The sequence below is a fragment of the Capra hircus genome, chromosome 1, assembly GCF_001704415.2.
Source record: "Capra hircus breed San Clemente chromosome 1, ASM170441v1, whole genome shotgun sequence".
Classification (NCBI taxonomy): domain Eukaryota; kingdom Metazoa; phylum Chordata; class Mammalia; order Artiodactyla; family Bovidae; genus Capra; species Capra hircus.
This window is the reverse complement of record NC_030808.1, coordinates 123,755,173-123,774,222: the sequence shown is the minus strand read 5'-3', so window position 1 is coordinate 123,774,222 and position 19,050 is coordinate 123,755,173.

Here is a 19,050-nt window from a genome sequence, read left to right as displayed (position 1 = left end):
GACTGATGAAAGAATGTATCTTTACGGGTAGAGTTAAAGAAAATTTCTCCCCTCCCAGTGAGTGAGCCTTTACACTGAGATGAGAAATTCAAAAGGTAAAAGTGAAATATCAACACGTGTTTTGGCTACATCCTGTCCTCCACATGCCATATGTGTTTGGAAGTAATGAAATCAGCTTGATCCAAAGCCAGGAGTAACTATTTCCTGTGAATCCAAGCAGGATCTCATACACTCTGATGGCAGAAACTGGAGAAAGCCATTTGACCCTAAGTGAACTGTGTTCTTTCTTGTGCAGACCAACGAGCAGATGTAGAAAAGAGATTCTTAGACAGAGAAGGTTATACCTTGGGACACCAGCATGTCCCTGAGAGTTGAATACAAGTCATTTGTTATAAAGATGTCAGTTGGATTTAGTCCTAACTTCTATGGTGATTTGCCAGGAGTTCTGTGACTGGACTTCACAAACACAGTAACTAATCAAATCTTATAAAATGTGGTGCTAAAAGTCAATTACACTCTTGAATTTCAACCATAACATTGGCTCCTAACCAGATCTGTTGTGCTGCAATCAAGTTGACACTATTGCTTTTTTTAAAATGTTGTCGTTAAAGTATATAAGCTTCAAATAATATCCAGAACAGTTAGTGTCCAAAGAGAGAAAGTTTTGTTATAAAATGGTGTTTTCTCCAACAGCCCCAGAAATCAACTATACAGAGGGAAGCCTTGAAAAGATGCAACCTTACAGAACTGTTACACAAACTGAATGGGATAAAGATGTAAAGGAATGTGATAAATTATAAATAGTATGAAATATATAATTTGCTTTACTATTTACAGAGTTAACATTATTTTCTTGCCTATTTAGGGTTCTCTATATAAATGCATTATTATTTAAGATATTACAGCATTCAAGATCTGGAAGTTGAGTGATGCTTTCCCTATTTCAGATTTTATAAAATTGTGAAAACTGTAAATGATCAGACAATTAAAATCATTCCATATTGATTTTTTTATTACAATGGTTTTGCTTTAAAAAAAAAATCTAGTGTAATTTATGCTGTGCTGTATGCTGTGCTAAGTCACTTCAGTTGCGTTTGACACTTCATGACCCCATGGACTGTAGCCCTCCAGGCTCCTCTGTCCATGGGATTCTCCAGGCAAGAATACAGGAGTGGCTTGCCACACCCTTCTCCAGGAGATCTTCCTGACTCAGGGATGGAACCTGTGTCTCTTATATTTCCTGCCTTGGCAGATGGGTTCTTTACCACTTGAGCCACCTGGGAAATGAAAGTGAAAATGTTAGTTGCTCAGTCATATCTGATTCTTTGCGAACCCATGGACTGTAGCCTGGCAAGGTCCTCTGTCCATGGATTTCTCCAGTCAAGAATACTTTCCTTCTCCAGGGGACCTTCCGAGCCAAGGGATTGAACCCAGGTCTCCTGCATTGCAGGCAGATTCCTTACTGTTTGAGCTATGTGGGAAGCCACCTGGGAAATGGACCTCTTTAAATGATCAATAGGCCCATATTTCTTGGTAGATTCTTTGGCCGTATACAAAGGAGGAAGAAGTGATCTCTGATGATAAGGAGAAAGAAAATGAAAACTTCTATTTTCTTATCAATGAGCATTTTCTAAGTACCTCCAATGTATAAAGTCACTGTATCAGAGTTAGACGGAGATGCTGGTAATTAAACCATAGTTCCACTCTCAGAGAAAGCAATGGCAACCCACTCCAGTACTCTTGCCTGGAAAATCCCATGGATGGAGGAGCCTGGTAGGCTGCTGTCCATGGGGTTGCTAAGAGTCGGACACGACTGAGCGACTTCACTTTCCACTCTCTAGGAAGGAACTGGATATAATTATGGGGATTTGCTGTTGGAGGGAAAGGATAACTAATTCTCATGGAAGAAAGCCTAAGAAGTTCCATCAAAATGAGGAGGAAAGATAACTTCAAAAAGGAAAATCTGAGGGAATCTTTTTATTTTTAATTTTATTTAGTTAAGATTTTTTTCTATTATCCCTATTTTATAGATGGAGAATCTGTGGCTAACTTGGCCAAGATCACATAGATAGAAAGAGGAAATGCTGGAACTTGAACCTACAGAGGCTGGTTGTGGAGGGACCCTTCTTAATTTCTTTACCAGACATCATCTCTGAGGGAATTTTTAAGAAAGTGGCTCCTGACTTGGACTTTGAAGTATAATAATTTTCAAAGAGGAATGTGGTAGTCTAAGTCTGGAGACCTAGATGAGGCTCAAACTTTAGAAGACTTTATAAAAGCAGAGAGAGAATTTTAAGCCTTATTCATCTTTTTAAACGGGAAGAAGGATGTAGGATGGAAATTAAAGATTTGGAAATGGTGGTATAACATGATGATATGTATGTTTTTAAATAAAAATATCTTGTTTGGAGAATGAACTGGAGTGGGATATTGAAGGTAGAAAAGAGGGATAAACCACAAGAAATAAAAAAGGAAAAAAAATAAGCACTACACTGGGAAAATGTGATAATCAAGTTTTTAGGATAGTGAAATATGCGCATGAAGTGATAGAGGACATTTCCATGGAGAAAACAGGCATAATAATTACAGAACACCCACTGATTCATTCAAGAAATAGTTGAGAATGTAACTAACATTTTGGAATCCTTAAGTATAGTACAGGTTTCACCAGTGGCTCAGTGCTAAAGAATCCACCCGCCAGCTCAGGAGATGCAGGCTATCCCTGGATTAGGAAGATTCACTGGAGGAGGAAATGGCAACCTACTCCAGTATTCTTGCCTGAAAAATCCCATGGACAGAGAAGCCTGGTGGGTCACAGTCCATGAGGTTGCAGAGAGTCAGACATGAGTGAGCAAATGAGCACACAAGTATAATACATTCTGGTAGATGGATTCAGACAATTAAACAGAAATTAAAGTTTTGTATGATGAAAACTTTAGTACGAAATGAGAGTATATTGGAGGTGAGGTGACAGTTTCAGGGTGCACATAACCTATTCTTAAGAGGCAGGAATATTTTCTCAGAAAAAAATCAATCTGAAAGATTGATATTATTTTTTTGAAGTGGAGAAGGGACAGGAGAATACCAGAAAGGAGGAAAAGTTGGAGAAGATATCTGAGATCAGTGTGTTCACATCTCCTAGAAATAAGAGTAGTTTACTAGCATTGAAAGTTAGAGCAAGCCTAGACCAGGAGGTATTGTGATGAAGAGATAGGGCGAATATATAAAGCTCTTAAAAATCTATGTTATTTGATGTGAGACAGCAAAAGAGACACAGATGTATAGAACAGTCTTTTGGACTCAGTGGGAGAGGGAGAGGGTGGGATGATTTGGGAGAATGTCACTGAAACATGTATAATATCATACGAAACGAATCGCCAGTCCAGGTGCAATGCAGGATACAGGATGCTTGGGGCTGGTGCACTGGGATGACCCAGATGGATGGTACAGGGAGGGAGGTGGGAGGGGGGTTCAGGATGGGGAACATGTGTACACCCGTGGCGGATTCATGTTGATGTATGGCAAAACCAATACAATATTGTAAAGTAATTAGCTTCCAATTAAAACAAGTAAACATATTAAAAAGTAAAGAAAAAACATCCATATCATTCTCTTTCTGACAGAAATGGGGCAAATAAAGATGCAAACATAGAAAATGGAAATTTAGATGTGGGGAGGATGGGGGGGATGAACTGGAAAGTTGGGATTGACATATGTACCCTACCATGTGTGAAATAGTGGGATCCTGTTCTATAGTGTAGGTGCTCAGGTTGATGCTCTGTGGTGACGTAGGTGGGTGGGATGGGGGGTTGAGGTGGGAAGGAGGTCTAGGAAGAAGGGAATGTGTGTGTGTGTGTCAGTCAGTTCAGTCGCTCAGTTGTGTCCTACTCTTTGCAACTCCATGAATTGCATCATGCCAGGCCTCCCTGTCCATCACCAACTCCCAGTTCACTCAGACTCACATCCATTGAGTCCGTGATGCCATCCAGCCATCTCATCCTCTGTCATCCCCTTATTCTCCTGCCTCCCATCCTTCCCAGCATCAAAGTCTTTCCCAATGAGTCAACTCTTCACATGAGGTGGCCAAAGTATTGGAGTTTCAGCTTTAGCATCATTCCTTCCAAAGAAATCCGAGGGCTGATCTCCTTCAGAATGGACTGGTTGGATCTCCTTCCAGTCCAAGGTACTCTCAAGAGTCTTCTCCAACACCACAGTTCAAAAGCATCAATTCTTTGGCACTCAGCCTTCTTCACAATCCAACTCTCACATCCATACATGACCACAGGGAAACCATAGCCTTGACTAGACAGACCTTAGTCAGCAAAGTAATGTCTCTGCTTTTGAATATGCTATCTAGGTTGGTCATAACTTTTCTTCCAAGGAGTAAGCGTCTTTTAATTTCATGGCTGCAATCACCATCTGAAGTGATTTTGGAGCCCCCCAAAATAAGTCTGACACTGTTGCCACTGTTTCCCCATCTATTTCCCATGAAGTGATGGGACCGGATGCCATGATCTTCATTTTCTGAATGTTGAGCTTAAAGCCAACTTTTTCACTCTCCTCTTTCACTTTCATCAAGAGGCTTTTTAGTTCCTCTTCACTTTCTGCCATAAGGATGGTGTCATCTGCATATCTGAGGTGATTGATATTTCTCCCAGCAATCTTGATTCCAGCTTGTGTTTCTTCCAGTCCAGTATTTCTCATGATGTACTCTGCATAGAAGTTAAACAAGCAGGGTGACAATATACAGCTTTGATGTACTCCTTTTCCTATTTGGAACCAGTCTGTTGTTCCATGTCCAGTTCTAACTGTTGCTTTCTGATCTGCATACAGATTTCTCAAGAGACAGGTCAGGTGGTCTGGTATTCCCTTCTCTCTCAGAATTTTCCACAATTTATTGTGATCCACACAGTCAAAGGCTTTGGCATAGTCAATAAAGCAGAAATAGATATTTTTCTGGAACTCTCTTGCTTTTTCCATGATCCAGTGGATGTTGGAAATTTGATCTGTGGTTCCTCTGCCTTTCCTAAAACCAGCTTGAACATCAGGAAGTTCACGGTTCACATATTGTTGAAGCCTAGCTTGGAGAATTTTGAGCATTACTTTACTAGCATGTGAGATGAGTGCAACTGTGCAATAGTTTGAGCATTCTTTGGCATTGCTTTTCTTTGGGATAGGAATGAAAACTGACCTTTTCCAGTCCTGTGGCCACTGCTGAGTTTTCCAAATTTTCTGGCATATTGAGTGCAGCACTTTCACAGCATCATCTTTCAGGATTTGAAATAGCTCAACTGGAATTCCATCACCTCCACTAGCTTTGTTCATATTGATGCTCTCCAAGGCCCACTTGACTTCACATTCCAGGATGTCTGGCTCTAGATGAGTGATCACACCATCGTGATTATCTGGGTCATGAAGATCTTTTCTGTACAGTTCTTCTGTGTATTCTTGCCACCTCTTCTTAATATCTTCTGCTTCTGTTAAGTCCAGACCATTTCTGTCCTTTATCAAGCTCATCTTTGCATGAAATGTTCCCTTGGTATCTCTAATTTTCTTGAGGAGATCTCTAGTCTTTCCCATTCTGTTGTTTTTCTCTATTTCTTTGCATTGATCGCTGAAGAAGGCTTCCTTATCTCTTCTTGCTATTCTCTGGAACTCTGCCTTCAGATGCTTATATCTTTCCTTTTCTCCTTTGCATTTCACTTCTCTTCTTTTCAGAGCTATTTGTAAGGCCTCCCCAGACAGCCATCTTGCTTTTTTGCATTTCTTTTCCACAGGGATGATCTTGATCCCTGTCTCCTGTACAATGCCACGAACCTCATTTCGTAGTTCATCAGGCACTCTATCTTTCAGATCTAGGCCCTTAAATCTATTTCTCACTTCCACTGTATAATCATAAGGGATTTGATTTAGGTCATACCTAAATGGTCTAGCGGTTTTCCCTACTTTCTTCAATGTGAGTCTGAATTTGGCAATAAGGAGTTCATGATCTTAGCCGCAGTCAGCTCCCAGTCTTGTTTTTGCTGACTGTGTAGAGCTTCTCCATCTTTGGCTGCAAAGAATATAATCAATCTGATTTCAGTGTTGACCATCTGGTGACGTCCATGTGTAGAGTCTTCTCTTGTGTTGTTGGAAGAGGGTGTTTGCTATGACCAGTGCATTTTCTTGGCAAAACTCTATTATTCTTTGCCCTGTATATATAAAACTGATTTGCTTTGTTGTACAGCAGAAACTAATGCAATATTATAAAGAAACTATATCCCAATTTTTATAAATCTGTTAAGTTTTTTAAAGAAAGAGGGTGAGTTCCATTTAAGTTTCAAGCATGATTATAGAATTTACTTGGACTGTGCTTTGGAGAATGAATTGGACTGAATAATAGCCTGGAATAAGGAAATCTTGGCATTGAAGTTGTTCCATTATCTTAACCGAAGAGCTGGCTTTGTGTTAGGTTTGAAAAGGACAGAGGTATTGGGAATGGAGAGAAGTGAATGTATGGTATTGAGGATATGGATTCAGCCGAACTTAGAACTTGACTGGCTGGGAGAGGCAAGGTTGAGAATAATGTAGGAGTCAGGGATGCCAACTGGACTTCCAGCTTGGACAGATGAGTAGATTGTGCTATTGTTCAGGGATACAGAAATTCCAGGAAGGAACAGGTGTTTAGAGGATGAAAAATTAAGTTTGGGGCATATTTAATTTGAAGAGTATGAGTGCTATCTAAACTGACATGGAGTTGTTCAAAAGAAAAATTCAGAAAAGACAGCAGGATTATAGAGATAATTCTGTGATTCATCAGTGAATACATGCCAGTATTTTTAACCAGGGAATGTAAAATCCCTCTAAAATTACAAGCAAAACTTTGTGTTTATGGGTCCATACATAAATATCTAGGGAGAGAGTCCACCATGATCTCCAGCTTCCTAAAAAACTGTGTCCAAGAAAAATATTTATTAGAAATTATTTGAAGTAGATAGCAAGTAAAACTATGATATTTGATCAAATAACTCAAAGTTAATATGCAGATTAAGAGGAAGACCTAGAACATTACTTGAAGATAACTAAGTAATGAATAAAAGTAGAAATGAGTAGAGATAGAGGAGTCCTTAAGAGAAAATAAAAATTGAATTGGAGAAGAGAAAACAATGGTGCCTGGAGCTCTAATGATGGAGGTAGAGGACTTTGGTCATGAACAGTACATAAAATTATGTAGGTTGGGGCAGGTGGAAACACTTGGTGTGTCAAGTGTTTAAAATCACAGATTTCAGAATGATAATCTTCCCTATGACTCAGGTTTTCTGATGTATAAGATATATCAGTGATTTTCAGTTTTAGCTTTGTTTTGTAAGTACAGGTGTGATGATACTGAAGTTCTTTACATGTGGATCTAATAAGGAAGTCTTCATTCAATCTTTTTTTTTTTTTTGATAGAATTACAAAGGCAAATGAAAGGAGAAAGAAAATATTTTCAACAAAGTTTGTTGAAATAACTGGACATGCCATTAGGAAAAATAAAAACTTCCTATTATTCTTCACATCTTATAAAGAAATTACATCAAAATGGATAATGTAGAAAAATGTAAAATGCAGAAATGATTACCTTTTTGAAGAGCACATTGGGAAAAAAATTGTCTGTGACATTGAGACACACAAAGAGTTTTTAGTTACAAATCAAAACATGATCCATAAATGAAGAATAAGAAAATAACCTAATAAATTGGACTTCATCAAAATGAAAAGTTTTACTCTGTGAAAGACTTTATGAGAGAATTAAAAGAAAATTTACAGATGAGTTTTTTTTAAATTTTTGCAAATCACTATATTTATTTGGAATATTCATTGACAGAGGATTATGGTGATTGCAGGGAGGTAGTTCTCTAAACTGCTTCTGAGTTGCACCTCTGGAAAAGAAGTTGAGCCATAACCTATAAGTTTATAGAGTTATATAATATTCAGAATAAAAGCTCTAAGCGTATCCTGACTTTCAATGTAAAACTAGAAAACCAGCTGTAGCAAACAGAAGTTACTTATACTGAGAGCAAACACAGATGATCAAGTATCAAATTCATCACAAGATAAAGAATCAGTGAAGCCTTGAAGAATGTCAACAACACGAAAGAGAATCATTAAATTTAATAAATAGAATAAGCAACAAATAAACACTGAGTCTATGAAACAAATGAAGAGAATTTATTAAAAAATTATATTTTCAATAGGAATGAAGATGATATTTCATCCAGAAAATAAGAATATATCATTAGGAAAGATAAATGATTATTATCCAGTAAGAGATTACATGATTGTAGCAGAATATCATATATACATAGACTGAACAACAGAGTATTCATATCTAAAGTAAAAATTTATAAACTGGCAGATTAAATAAGTACAAAGTGACACAACTTAACTTTTAGGTCAAATATTAATATTCAAAATGTTGAAAAAAATAGATTTTGATATTTGAGGAATCAGATCATTATATTACTATTTGTTCAGTTCAGTTGCTCAGTCATGTCTGACTCTGCAACCCCATGAATCACAGCACGCCAGGCCTCCCTGTCCATCACCAACTCCTGGAATTTACTCAAACTCATGTCCATCGAGTTGCTGATGCCATCCAGCCATCTCATCCTCTGTCATCCTCTTCTCCTCCTGCCCCCAATCCTTCCCAGTATCAGAGTATTTTCCAATGAGTCAACTCTTTGCATGAGGTGGCCAAAGTACTGGAGTTTCAACTTTAGCATCAGTCCTTCCAATGAACACCCAGGACTGACCTTCTTTAGAATGGACTGGTTGGATCTCCTTGCAGTCCAAGGGACTCTCAAGAGTCTTGTCCAACACCACAGTTCAAAAGCATCAATTCTTCGGTGCTCAGATTTCTTCACAGTCCAATTCTCACATCCATACATGATCACAGGAAAAACCATAGCCTTGACTAGATGGAACTTTGTTGGCAAAGTAATGTCTTTGCTTTTCAATATACTCTCTAGGTTGGTTATAACTTTCCTTCCAAGGAGCAAGCATCTTTTAATTTCATGGCTACCATCATCATCTGTAGTGATTTTGGAGCTGACACTGTTTCCATTGTTTCCCTATCTATTTGCCATGAAGTAATGGGACCAGATGCCACGATCTTAGTTTTCTGAATGTTGAGCTTTAAGCCAACTTTTTCACTCTTCTCTTTCACTGTCATCAAGAGGTTTTTTAGTTCCTCTTCACTTTCTGCCATAAGGGTGATGTCATCTGCATATCTGTTTTTATTGATATTTCTCCCGGAAATCTTGATTCCAGCTGTGCTTCCTCCAGCCCAGCGTTTCTCATGATGTACTCTGCATATAAGTTAAATAAGCCGGGTGACAATATATAGCCTTGATATGCTCCTTTTCCTATTTGGAACCAGTCTGTTGTTCCATGTCCAGTTCTAACTGTTGCTTCCAGACCTGCATATAGGTTTCTCAAGAGGCAGATCAGGTGGTCTGGTATTCCCTTCTCTTTCAGAATTTTCCACAGTTTATTGTGATCCACACAGTCAAAGGCTTTGGCATATATCAGATGTTAATTATGATATTTTGATAATAATTTTATACTTTACTATTATTTCTGGAATAATTATTTTTATAAGCTAATATTCTATAAAGTTACTATATACCAAGCATTGTTTCAAGAACTTTATATATATAATAGTTAACCCCCAAAACTTAAAAAAAAATGGAAGAAACAAAAGCTCAAAACATGTACTCTTTGAGATCATAAAGACATGCAGAGTTAGACATGGTGATTAATGTCATACCGGTAGATAATGGTGGAAATAAGATATTACAACAAGTTGTTTGAAATCAGTATGTGTATTCAATCATCCAATCAAACTCTTGAAAGTAAAAATAAAAAAAAATTAAAATCCAATGATGCTAGAATAAGGGGAGTTTACATGGGTAATAAAGGACGTTTTACTCCTGTTTTATATCATACACAAAAATTAATCTGAGCTTCATTGTTTACAGACTAAACAATGAAGCATTTAGAAGAAACTATAATGCATATGTGACTAGGTAGGCAAGAGTCGTTTTTGAGGGCCCAAGTACTATGCTTGAGAGAAAAAAAAATGTTGGCAAAAAATATTAAATTGGATATCACTGAAATTAAAACCCTTGCTCTTCAAAATTTGCCATGGAGACAATGAAAAGGCAAGCTATTGACTGGGAGAAAGTATTTACAGGATGTATTTGACGAAACGTTTTCATTTAAAATATACAAATAAGTGATAGAAATCAATACAAAAAAGAAACAGCCCAATGAAAAGTGGACCAAAGACCTTAGTAGAGAGTTCACAGTAGAAAATACATGAATGGCCAAAAAGCACTGAATCTTTCCACGTAATTATTGGAAGGGAAAATGCAAATTAAAAACCACAATGAGATTGCATTACACACTCACTTGAAGGTATAAAGTGAAAAAGATTGTTAAGAGAAAATGTCAGTGACAATATTTAGCAACTAGTTTTCTCAAACATTGCTGATGGGTACAAACTTGCATAACTCTTTTGAAAAATTAGATGTTTTTTTTTTTAAGTTAAACAGTAAAACATACACCTATCTCATAACATGGCATTTCCCCCCTGAGGAAAATTTGCTTGGAGTGGTGGACTGTAGCCTACCAGGCTCCTCTGTCCATGGGATTTTCCAGGCAATAGTACTGGAGTGGGTTGCCATTTCTTTTTCCAGGGGATCTTCCCAACCCAGGGATCAAACCTGGGTCTCCCGCATTGTAGATAGACGCTTTACCATCTGAGCCACCAGCTTAGGAGACATAAAAACACATGCCAACAAAAAGGCTTGCACATGTATTGTTACAACAGCTAGATTCATATTAGCCAATAATAATAATAATAAATCTAAGTGCCCATCAACAGGAGAGTGAAAAAAGAGGAAAAGAAAGTACTGGGACAAATCCATGCAATGGAATTACTCAGCAATAAAAATAATATACTACTACTATTTAAAAAATAGATGGATAGACCATTATCTATAAAAGAACACTTCTCTCTGATAATAAAGTATTTATTCGCTGAAAAAGTTGGCTTAAAGCTCAACATTCAGAAAACAAAGATCATGGCATCCGGTCCCATCAGTTCATGGGAAATAGATGGGGATACAATGTCAGACTTTATTTTTCTGGGCTCCAAAATCACTGCAGATGATGACTGCAGCCATGAAATTAAAAGACGCTTACTCCTTGGAAGAAAAGTTATGACCAACATAGCATATTTAAAAGCAGAGACATTACTTTGAAAACAAAGGTCTGTCTAGTCAAGGCTATGGTTTTTCCTGTGGTCATGTACGGATGTGAGAGTTGGAATGTGAAGAAAGCTGAGCACTGAAGAATTGATGCTTTTGAACTGTGGTGTTGGAAGACTCTTGAGAGTCCCTTGGACTGCAAGGAGATCCAACCAGTCCATTCTGAAGGAGATCAGCCCTGGGATTTCTTTGGAGGGAATGATGCTGAAGCTGAAACTCCAGTACTTTGGCCACCTCATGCGAAGAGTTGACTCATTGGAAAAGACCCTGATGCTGGGAGGGATTGGGGGCCAGAGGAGAAGGGGACTACAGAGGATAAGATGGCTGGATGGCATCACGGACTCAATGGGCATGAGTCTGAGTGAACTCCGGGAGTTGGTGATGGACAGGGAGGCCTGGCGTGCTGTGATTCATGGGGTCGCAAAGAGTTGGACATGACTGAGCGACTGAACTGAACTGAACTGAACTGAACATGTGATGCCATAAAAATTGGTTTTGTGAATGAGGAAACTGTGGCCTAATAGTTTTTTCATTATTTAATGTATTGCTGCTGTGGAACTTGTACACTAATTTATGAAATATAGCCAGTAGTTTTAAAATGGGTTACATACTTTTATTCATTCCACCTTAGGAAAATATCTTGCTTTTTGGTGCATTAAAAATTTGAGCATGCTCAGTAAGTATCTAAATCTACCCTCTGTTCCCTTACCTACTTGCCCAGAGTGACCTGACTTCATTTAATAGTGTTGCATGTGCGTGATCTAGGGACCCAAAGAACTTGATGCTATGAAGAGAAGGTTGTGTGAAAGACACAGCCTTTCCTTTTCATTTTTTCTGTATCTCTTTATGTTATCCCTGGGAGTCAATTATATCTTGTATAAGACATAAAAATAAGTGTGTGAATAGATGTTGAATTCAGAGTTGGCCTAAATTGGTCAGCATCTGTTTCTCCACTTTCTTGATGACTAAATGAGCCACTTGAAGTATATCTACTGCCATTGTTAGAATATCAGAGTATCTGTGCTAAATATAGTTCAGTTCAGTAATATTGATGAAATTGTTAAAAGTATGGGATTGGGTAGAATCATTTCTTCCTATTAATCATAAGTCATACACTTTGAGAAAGGAAGAAATAGTAGTTCCTTTAAAATATCCTATTAAATATTAAAACATCCTTAAAAAAAGAAAAATAGATGATTCTCAAAAACTTATAGTGAATTAAATGATATAGAAGAAATCATACATATTTTATGACTTCATTTGTGTGCTTGCATGCTGTCACTTCGGTCATGTCCAGCTCATTGAGACCCCATGGACTATAGCCGACCAGGCTCCTTTGTCCATGGGATTCTCCAGGAAAGAATACTGGAGTTGCCATTTCCTACTCCAAGGAATCTTCCCTACACAGATATTGAAATAGTGTCTCTTATGTCTCCTGCATTAGCAGGTGAGTTCTTTACCACCAGCGCCACCTGGGAAGCCCCATGATTTCCTTTAAGTGAAATTAAAAAGACAAAATTAATCATAGTGACAGAAATGAGAATAGTGGTTGCCTAAACACTTAACTGATAAAGAAATTATTCTCCAATTAAAAATAAAAATTTTAAAAACAAATACATTATAAAGCAACTATACTCCAATAAAAATTAATAATAATAATAATAATAATAAATCACTTGACTGGGTTGACTGTGGTGGAGTACAAGCTGGAGTAAGAAAAATGTCCTACATGTTGATTGAGGTAGTGAGGTGGTAGCTACATGTAATTTTGCATTGGTCAATACTTATTGAGTTGTATATTTAAGATCTATTCATTTAACTATTTTCAAATTTTACCTCAACTAAAAAGAAATACTTCCTGATTGCCATTGAAATAAAGCTATTTTAAAGTAATATGACTTTACCATGAAGGGGATGAGTAGGGAAATTAACAATTGAAGAAAGCACTTCATCTAGCATAGGAAGAAATGATTAGCACTGATGAATTCTAAACATAAAACAAAATCAAGAGTGCTTTTGCATATTAAAATCCTAAAATTTTCTAAGATTAGATATCATAGGTATTATATAATGCTAGTATTAGTTGCTCAATCATGTCCTACTTTTTGCAACCCCATGGACTCTAGCCCATCAGGCTCCTCTTTCCATGGGATTTTCCAGGCAAGAATACTGGAGTGGGTTTCCATTTCCTTCTCCAGAGGATCTTCCCAACCCAGGTCTCCTGCGTTACAGGCAGATGCTTTACCATCAAAGCCACCAGGGAAGCCCTAGGTATTATATAGCTAATATAAAAACCAAAACTTGGAAACTGAAGCAAGAGAAAAAAAATATAGAAAAACCACCTTGAAATTACTATAGGAAAGAAAGAATTGTAGAGAAAAACAAGAAAGCAAGGCTAAATGTATACTGTAAAAAAGAGGAGTGATCAAGTTTAAATATATTGTTGTTGTTTTAGTCACAAAGTTGTGTCCAACACTTTTGCAACCCCTCAGACTGTAGCCCATCAGATCCCTCTGTCAGTGGAATTTCCCAGGCAAGAATACTGGAGTGGCTTGCCATTTCCTTCTCAAGGGTATCTTCCTGACCCAGGGATGCCGCTACTGCTAAGACACTTCAGTTGTGTCTGACTCTGTGCGACCCCATAGATGGCAGCCCACCAGGCTCCCGCATCCCTGGGATTCTCCAGGCAAGAACACTGGAATGGGTTGCCATTTCCTTTTCCAATGCATGAAAGTGAAAAGTGAAAGTGAAGTTGTTCAGTCCTGTCTGACTCTTATTGACCCCATGGACTGCAGCCTACCAGGCTCCTCCATCCATGGGATTTTCCAGGCAAGAGTACTGGAGTGGGGTGCCATTGCCTTCTCCGTGACCCAGGGATAGTACCTATTAAATATTATTAGTATCACAATAAGATGAATAGGACATACATCCCCATTTAAAGATGTAGACTAAATACTCCAGGGGCTCTTCCTGACCCAGGGACTGAAACCAGGTCTCCATCATTGCAGGTAGATTCTTTAACATCTGAGCCACCAGGGCAGCCTGCATTAGCCATTATAAGCATGTTTATTACAATTAAAATAATCATGCACTCAGACTGTGATAAAAATGATGGCAAGATGCAGAGATTTTCAAAGGTAGAGAATATGTTTCTGTTTTGTTTTTGAGAAATCACAGATAATGTGTTGTTATTAAACAGTATTCATATTTAAACCCATATTCTCAAATATTAATTCTTATTCTTCATCTAAAGTGAATAATTTATTATGTTTCTAAAATTAACCATCAAATCCCTAACAAACTCAATTCAATAATTAAGTATAAAATGGAAAGGGATTAGAGAGTAGGAGTACATTTAAGAATCTATTTACATTTTTTGTGAGAAAATTAAAAAGAGCCTTAGCTAAACCAATACACACACACACACATACGTCTTAAAGGAGAGTTTGCAACTTGATGGGAACTTATAAGAACTGAATAGATTTTGATTTATTTATTTATTTTTGGCTGTGCTGGGTCTTCCATTGCTGTCTGCGGACTTTTCTCCAGTTGCGGAGAGCAGGGACTACTCTTTGTTGCAGTGCTCCAGCTTCTCATTGTGGTGGTTTCTCTTGTTATGGAGAACAGACCCTAGGGCATGTGGACTTCAGTAGCTGTGGCTGTGGGCTCATGAGTTGGGGGTCCTGAGCTCTAGAGCCTGTTGTGCCAACAGTTGTGACACATGGTCTTAGTTTCTGCATGGCACATGGGGTCTTCCTGCATCAGGGATTGAACCTATGTCTCCTACATTAGCAGGCAGATTCTCTACCCCTGAGTCACCAGGACAAATATTTTTCAGTGCTAGCTCTGTGCCAGCCTCCTGGAACCAGGGACAGATCTTTGAACTGGACTCTCAACCTAGTGAGAGGGAATGACAATAATAAGAATAACAAAGGAAAAGTAATATATCATGTTATAACTGCTGCAAAAGATTACAGAGAGGAGGGTGGGAGAGTCTATATCTGTCACACAAGCTAGCAGAGAGATCTGAATGTAACAAGTGAGTGAAACATGGAACTCTTTGGAGCATACAATTTCAGGCAAAGAAGAGAAGTACAGAGGTTCTGAGTTGAGAATGTGTCTAGGATACTGAATGAACATCAGAGTTCAGTTTGACTGAAATTCAGTAAATGAGTTAGATGACAATTCTGCAGGATATTTTCAGTGCTGTTGAAAGGTTAGGATTTTATTTTGGTGAAATGTAAAGATATTGGACGTCTTCACCAATGCACATTTAAAAAATATCACTTTTGCTTCTCGGTAGAAAATGGATGTCATTCAAGAGGTAAGATAAATGAACAATAATTGTTCAAATAGGAGAGATAGTAGGTTGGACTAAGATTTGGGGAACGATCCACCTTAGTTTGCTGGAGAGAGTCCTGATTTGTACCTGTGTCCCCACATAATTATTAGTAGCACTCATCATTATTGTTTAGTCGCTGAGTTGTGTCTGACTCTTTTGCGATCCCATGAACTGTATTCCGCCAGCCTCCTTTGTCCATGGGATTTCCCAGGCATGAATACTGGAGAGGGTTCCATTTTCATTCCTCCTCCAGAGCATCTTCCTGTCCAGGGATCAAAGCTCCATCTCCTGCATTGGCAGGTAGATTCTTTACCACTGAGCCACCAGCGAAGCCCTGAATAGCACTTATATTTATTCTCAAATATAGTGCTTTATTGGAAAAGGGCATGGCAACCCATTCCAGTATTTTTGTCTGGAGAATCGCATGGGCAGAGGAGCCTGATGGGCTACAATCCATAGGGTTGCACAGAGTTAGACATGACTGAAGTGACTTAGCATGCACGTAAGCATAGTGCATTATATGGTCTTCTACCTGAGGCGGTAACAGTGAAAGTCCTGTGACATGGCCTGTATCAGGATATATTTTGAAAATAGAACAAGCAAGACTTTCTGACCAATTAGATGTAAGATAGAGAGAAAAAGAAGTCAAAGATGATGGATGACAAGGTGTGGGGGCTGAGAAAATGTGATTTAGTGGTGGCCTTATTGAGTGAGAAGTGCTAGCAGAGGAGCTATTCAGAGAGAAAAAGGTTTTGGAGGTGTTTTAGTTCAGAAGAAATTCCTGCGACTAGGATTTGGGTGCAAGTCATTTGCCAAGAAAATGCTTCCAAGAGAGATGGATCAGGGAGTAGAGGAAGTAGGAAATGGAAGGGAAGAGAGCCGAGCAAGGGTGCCATGGCAAGCTAAGTCCTCGGCCACACCTGATCCAAAGAGCTCTGGAGCAGAAATCATATGTCAAAGCTTTTCCTGCCTTAAGAAAATTTGGGATGGGTTTCTAGGGCCAGGATATAGGAATAGGAACTCCAGGCACCTCACATTCCCTGTGGTTATAAGCAGCTCCAGTAGCCCAAGGGCTATCCTTTAAGAAGGAGCTAGGAACTAAATTATGTGCCCTCAAATTCACATGCTGACACCCTAATCCCTAATGTGATGGTATTCCAAGATGGGGCCTTTGGGAAATGATCAGGGTTAGATGAGTTCATCAGAGTGGGGCCCTCATCATGGAGTTAGTGGATTTGCAAGAAAAGAAAGTGGAAGCGATCTCTTCCTCCGCTATGTGAGGATGCAAGAAGACAGCCATCTGCAAGCCAGAGAGAGGGCCTTCAGGGAACAAATCAAAGGCATCTTAATCTCAGATTTCCCAGATGCGAGAACTGTGAAGAAAATAGGTTTCCCTTTTTTTTTTTTTTCTCAGCCATCCAGACTGTGGTACTTTGTTTTAGCAGCCTAGGGAGATTAAGACAAATGGTTACAGGCAAACTTAGTAGACCCAAATCTTGGCAAAGCTGAGGAGTGGACAGGTCCTAACCTGAAAACAGAGAAGAGAAATCTCAGACACTCTGGGTGGAGCACCAAGGACAATGGGCTATAGTGTCCACTTCAGAGCTTAGAGTGAAAAGTTCACTTGAGCAGGCATTGAGGCACATTGTATCATCAAATCAAATGAGTAGACAGCTGGATATATGAGTTAAGAGAGAGTTGGGAATAAAGATAGATGTGTTAAGTCAGTGGTATTTAAAGACAGGACTTCCTGAGGTCATTAGTGAATGAAGAGAATTACAGCTTTATGCTAGCTACTGAGTGAGGCTCAGAGGAAGTTTGACATACCATCTATGCCCTTTAACGACCTTGATCTTATTTGAGCAATAAGTGTAGCCAAGACATTATAGCTCTCAAAAAGTGATGTCTGTGGTAGATCTTCATAGTGTTCTTGGTTTGTTTTTTGACTATTTTATCTTTATATCTTTATCCATTTCTACATGTCTGCCCTCCACCACTTTGCTTGGGAAAGGGTATACTCATCATATTTTTCTTCTCCTCTTTATGCAGAAACATCATCAAAATCATGTCCATTTTAACCATAGGTCATTTTAGACCAAAGATATGCAAATATATGGTGCTGTGATATGTTTGAGAATCCCTTGAGTTTTTTAATTACCTCAAAGTAGTTTTAAAATTCTCATAGAAAATTAATTTAAATAATTCTACATAAAACAAACAAAATCCAAAGCAGCAGATCCCATGCCTTTGAAGGCAGGGCAGTTTTTACTAAATAAAATAAATACATGTTAAGTGGGTCAGAGGAGTTGAACTTGGAGGGATTAACTCTTGTTGTTGTTGTTCAGTCACCAAGGTATGTTGGACTCTTCAAGACCCTGTGACTGAAGCATACCAAGTTCCCCTGTCCCTCACCATCTCCTGGAGTTTGCCCAAGTTTATGTTCATTGAATCGGTGATGCCATCCAATCATCTCATCCTCTGTTGCCCTCATGATAACTGCCTTGTCATGGCAAAGGGGCTTGCATAACTTAATGAAGCTATAAGCCATGCCATGCAGGGCCGCCCAAGATGGATGGGTCATAGTGGAGAGTTCTAACAAAATGTGATCCACTGGAGGAGGGAATGGCAAAACCCCTCCAGTATACGTGCTATGAGACTCCCACAAACTGTATAAAAAGGCAAAACGATTGACTCTTAAATGACCGCTAATTCCCAACTCCCCAAATTTTAATGTTTATATGAGTCTAACTCTTGACTTTGAAGGATACAAAACAGGCTGTTCAGGACAACTTCAAGTGCTTACACCATCCCCATAAAGAATCATCTAATCTTTGCTTGAATCCTAATCATAGGAAAATCAGAACTTCCTGAAGCCACACTTTCTTAAGGAGATACCAATGTCTCCTTTCCTTGTCTGACCTTCTTTACACTAGTCTAGACAACAGAATGAGTCCTTTTATATTGAGTTCTTAAGTGTCATTAACGAGTAAATTATTTTATTAAAGTTGCATGAACAAAACTGCTTTTTATTTTTCATTTCGCCTTGCTTCTTCATCAACACAATTATTCAGATAGTGACTAGAATGTGTGGGAGAGTAACAGCTGGTAACATTGTGGTGGTTTAGTCACTAAGTCATGTCCAACTCTTATGATCCCATAGACTATAGCCTGCCAGGCTCCTCTATCCATGGAATTTTCCAGACAAGAATACTGGAGTGGGTTGCCATTTCCTTCCCAGGGTGTCTTCTCAACTCCTGCACTGCAGGCAGATTCTTTACCGACTGAGCTATGATGGAAGCCTGCTGGTAACATTAGCTAACTTCTATTGATCCAGTTCTAGCCCTTTGCATGTTTATATATACAGTATGAATCCTCCTCACAACAACTCTATCAGCCTGATACTATTACTATATC